The 5,241-nt window shown below is 40.4% G+C and overlaps 2 pseudogenes; one reads left to right on the forward strand and one right to left on the reverse strand.

Moving 5' to 3' along the window:
• Positions 1-531: 531 nt before the first annotated feature.
• LOC141504563 (metalloreductase STEAP4 pseudogene) lies at positions 532-3,658 on the reverse strand (annotated as a pseudogene).
• A 781-nt stretch (positions 3,659-4,439) lies between these two features.
• LOC141504569 (biogenesis of lysosome-related organelles complex 1 subunit 2-like) lies at positions 4,440-4,877 on the forward strand (annotated as a pseudogene).
• Positions 4,878-5,241: the final 364 nt, after the last annotated feature.

Genomic DNA, 5,241 nt, shown 5'->3' on the forward strand with positions numbered 1-5,241 from the left:
AAGTCACTAAGGATTTGACACACTGAGTGTATGAGGACTAACCTAGAAAAGATTAGAGATGATCAGTGCCAGAGGCTGGTTATTAGATGTTGATTTCTTTTTTTTTCTGTAGCAACTCATGAAGATGTTCAAGGTATTGGAGGTGGGTTGAAGGAGAGAGTAGAGGTTGCTATGTGGGTCAGCAGAGGGATTCCCCCATTTGCCTAGTGAAATTGTGGAACCTTTGAGATAAGTAGAGTGGTTCTATGATACTGGACTTTCAGAGAGAGAGAGAGAGAGAAGATAAAGACAGAGATCAAACTTCTTTCATATATATCCTGGTATAAAAGCTTAAGTCAAGAAAAAGTACATCCTTCCAAATGTCCAGTGGTTTCTTGAGACCTAACTAGTAGAAAGCCCTCCCTTGCCTGCTCTTTAGAGGAGGAAGAAGGGGAAATCTTAGGGAAGAAGAACATACTCTATGGTAAACATTCAAGTACATTTCTGGGAATTCCCAGTGATCATGGTGTGATGCACTGGTGGTTGACTGCTTCACACCTCAGCCTTGCCATTTCTTGAGTGGGCCTTTGGAGAGGCTTTGGACATTCTTTCCCAGCCTTGTTGGATCCTTGTCAGTGGCCGACTGAAGCATGGCATGACCAGGATGAACTTCAGGACCAACACTGTGCAGGGGACGATGAGACTTAGCACATAGATTGAAGGAAGATACCAGCTGAGCAAAGAAGGGCTGAGGAATCTCTTGCCACCAAACACCAGGGTGTGGGCCGTACACAGGATCAGTGTCAGGTAGCCTAGTTTGGACTGGATAAATCAAAATTCTCTCCAGTTGACCATGTTGCTGACAGATGGCAAGGAAGTGATTCCCAAAAGGACAAATAAAAAAAATCCCAGTATGCCTAAGGTTACATAAGAATCATCAAGCCAGGCAGTGGTTGTGTTAAAAGGATCAGTCTTATTTGTTTTTATCTGATTAATCACTTTGCTGTTAAGCTTCCATCTCACATAATAACGGATGGGTATCACAAGCGTATAGATGACATGGAGGAAGGCAAAGGCCAAGGCCACAAGTCCGAGTTGTTTCCCTTAAGGCATCCAGTGGTCGAGCCATTTCGGGAAATGGCTATATTTGGTACCTCGGTATAACTGCAAAATGGCAGCCATGATCCCAGGAAGATAAACCAGAGCAAGAAAACTGAGAGCCATGCCTGGGAAGATACGATTTGGAATAGAAATGGCCAAGTCAAAGGTCTGGTCTTTCTTTTCATAAACATAGGGATAGATAACATCTCTTATCACACAGTAGACAAAATAGAAAACACATAAGCCGGAAGAGAGATATAGTGGGAACTTCCACATTGGAAAGAGCTGCAAAGGGTAGTTTTCAATCTCTTTGGCTTCCATGAGAGATCCTTGATCCATCTCAATAAGACCAAGGGTACGGCCAATGTCCATCACCCTCTGCTTGGATTCCTTGTAATCTCCACAGACAAATACCTGCCTGCTTGTGTCTAGGGTGCCCGATTGGAGAGCCCAGGCTGAAACTGTGTTAAATGCTTTCACAATTTTGGCTCCCGGCACCAGTTGAGAAAGATACTCTGCATTGGACTCAGGATATTGATTAAGTTTAAGGTTATTGCTGACGTCCACCAATATTTTTCCTTGGAGTTCCTCAGCTAGCTCTGTCAGAAAAGTATAATGTTCTCTGTGAATTGCTATGAGTATAAGATCAGACCTGTGGGCAACTTCTGCATAGCTCATGACTTCAATTCCTTTGGGGTGCAGACCAGACAGCTCTGGGTTTCAGCTTCCAAAGACCACAGAGTAGCCACATTGGAACATCTTATTGCCTAGTGATCTTCCAAAATCACCCATTCCAAACACAGTCACTGTCTCTGGCTTGAAGGAAGATTTCATCTTCATGGGAAGAGAAGTCTCGTTACAAGAGGTTTTCTCTGTAACTGCCTGTCGGGAGGCCGGCTTCCGACTGGGTTACTTTGTTACTTTGTCGCTTTGTTACTTTGTTGCAGCAGCTGCCACCTCTGCTGCCTCTGCCGCCTCTGCTGCCTCTGCCACCTCTGCTGCCGCGGTCGCCCTGGGACGAGGGAGGGTCTGCAGGACAGTTTTCTATGATAATTTCTTTTTACAAAATTGTGTTAAAGTTCTTTTTTTAATTATGACTTTAGATAGTTCAGTGATTCTTAAATTATTTCTCCCAAATCTGTTTTCCAGACCAGTTTTTTTCCAATGAGAAATTTCATATTTTCTTCTTGTTTTTCATGATCTTTTGTTTTATTGCCTCAATGTCTCATAGAATCATTATCTTGCATTTGTCTAATTCTAATTTTTAAGTAATTATTTTCTTCCACAAACTTTGGTTCTTCTTTGGCCAATTGTTTTTTAAGGAGTTGTTCTCTTCATTGAATTTGGATTCTTGAGTCTCTTACTATTTGATCTATTTTGTTTCTAAAGGTATTAGTTTCTTCAGTATTTTCTGTGCCTCCTTTCCCCAGCTATTGATTTTTTTCATGATTTTCTTTCATATCTTTTCCACAATTTTCTTCTACCTCTCTTATTTAATTTTAAAATCTTTTTTAAAGCTCTTCCATGACCTGAGATCAATTCACATTTTTCTTTAAGGCTTTTGACATAGCACTTTGACTTTGCTGTCTTCTTCTGAGTTTATGTTTTGATGTTCCCTGTCACCATAATAGCATTCTGTGATCAGGATCTTTTTATTGTTGTTTATTACCCCCTTCCCCAGCCTATTTCTTGACATTTATCTTGATATTAAATTTAGATTCTGCTCCTGGAATGGAGGGATCATTCAGTTTTTTTTTTTTTGTGAAGCTGATTTCATAGCTATTTCTGAGTGTCTGTAAGTTTTCAATACTTTCAAGGTAGTATGATCTAAGGAGAGTTGTATTTACTACTCTTCTAGTCTGTGCTTTTGTCTATGAGTGACAATTAGAACCCTTTTCCATCCTGGAATTTTGAACAGGGTCATCACTCCTTTATGGTCATAAGCTTTGATGTGCTAATGCTCCTCATTGCTCTTGGACCATGACTCAGAATGGAAGATGAGTAATGCAACAGTGCCACCAGAAGACTCTTGTAATCTTCATCTGACCAGCTGTCTGACCCCCTTCCTGTGTATGTACTGAAAGCTCCAGAAGTGACTGAATCAGGTCCCAGAGGACCTGCTCCTTATTTGTTGGGCAACACCTGCACTGACATAACCTCCAAGTTGGAAGAGTTGAGTAACTTTTACCTTGATGTGATAGACCTTTCCTGCCTGTCTTCCAAGTTGTCTAATGCTGGAGAATTCTTCCCCCCCTTCCTTTTGTTGTTACTGCTATTCTAGAATTTGTTTAGAGGCATATATTTGAAGTTACTTGGAGGAGAATTTGGAAGCCCTCAGATGAATCACTGCTTTCCCTTACATGTTGATTCTGTCCCTGGAGATGGTAATTCTAAAGTACTTAGTACATTGTCTGACCTATAGTAGGGACCACACAAATGTTAGCTATCATTATTATTATTAATAACTAATAATAAGAAAAACAAAATATCAAAGATCCTGATGAAATACCGAGGTACATAAAAATGTGTAACATACCATAGTTGATGCTGGAGGTAGTGCTAATGTAGAAGAGTTCATAGAACTTGCATCTTGTGGACACAAAAATAACACCAGTATCTTTTTTTTTTCTTTTCCTCTCCTTCAACTCCAGGGAATTGTGTAGAGAACTAGGAGCAGATTCTGTTCTGTAAATAAGTCTTTTGTAAAAGTTTGAAATCCTCAGAAGACATCCAAGTATCTCCTTTTCTGTTGAAATACAGTTTTCAAAAACTACATGGGGGGCATCTAGGTGGCACAGTGGGTAGAGCACCAGCCCTGGAGTCAGAAGGATCTGAGTTCAATACAAAATCAGACACATAATCATTGCCTAGCTGTGTGACCTTGGGCAAGTCACTTAACCCCATTGCCTTAAATAAAAAAGCTACATGGGTCCCTTAAGCATTGCAGATTTGAAGGCAAATTGACCCACTTTGCCCACTATACTGTCCCATACCAAATCCCTTCTTATATTTTATAACTCATGTGTCCAAAGGAAACCCTAACTTGCATCTCCCCATTGCTATATCTTCCCATAGCCTATTGGTTATATAGCCTTGATATTCTCTATTGAGAAAAAGCAATGGTCTATTGGGAGCAAAGAAGATAAAACAGTGGGAGTCATTCTATATGCACTCTCATGCCATCCCTGTGAATGTGAGTAAAGGTTCCTGTCAATCTAGATCACTAATTTTTTAAAATGCCTCATAATTTTTCTTAAACAAAAGCTACAATGTCAGGGTGAAGGAAGGTGGGGGGGTGGGAAGGGCAGGGAGAAGGAAGCCTGTGACCTGCTTACAGGGACCAAGATGCCAATGGTATCCTTGCAACCTAATGGGAGGATCTAGGTCAAGATGATGCTATGGATGCAATGGCCAAGGAGACCACAGAACCCACTGAAGTGGACATCATGGCGCTATGCCAAGATATGTTCTCCAAAATGGCCACATACCTGACAGGTGAACTGAAGGCCACCAGTGATGATTATAAACTTGAATATATGTACACACTGACTAGCTTGATTATCAAAATGAAAGATATTGCAGTAAGTATAAGTAGAAACCTAGAGGACTTACACTAGAAATATGTAACATATCAACCTTCTGGATCAAATCACTTTAATGAAGGAGCCAGTAGCAGCTCTTGAATAACTACCTACAAGTTGAAAGCATATTCAAAGAAACTAGAAGCAAAATACTTGGAATTAGACAATGAAAGAATTCTTGAGCACAAAGACTTTAAGAGTGATTTTAAGAGCTGAAATTCATGGGATGAAACTTATCAAACTTCTATGCTTCAATTGCATACAAAGACGCTGTTGATTCAAGGAGAATCCAGTCCCCACCTTTGATTGGCTATGTAACTTGTCATGCCTTGATGTTTTCCTAAAACTCTAGCCTCCTCCTGGACCTTCATCTTGTCTTCTGCTTCTTTGTGTGCCTTGGACCAAGACTCAGAAATCAAGATCAAACTTGACTGGAGCAGAAACAAGAGAGAGACCCTGGTTTCCCTGTCTCCTCTTCTGTCCCCTCATAGCCTGATCTTGAACTAAAACAATAAATGCCAATATATGAAAAGAAAAAGAAAAAATACAATTAAAACACTGAAAACCAATGACATTAGTA

Source organism: Macrotis lagotis, chromosome 1 (genome assembly GCF_037893015.1).
Source record: "Macrotis lagotis isolate mMagLag1 chromosome 1, bilby.v1.9.chrom.fasta, whole genome shotgun sequence".
Taxonomy (NCBI): domain Eukaryota; kingdom Metazoa; phylum Chordata; class Mammalia; order Peramelemorphia; family Peramelidae; genus Macrotis; species Macrotis lagotis.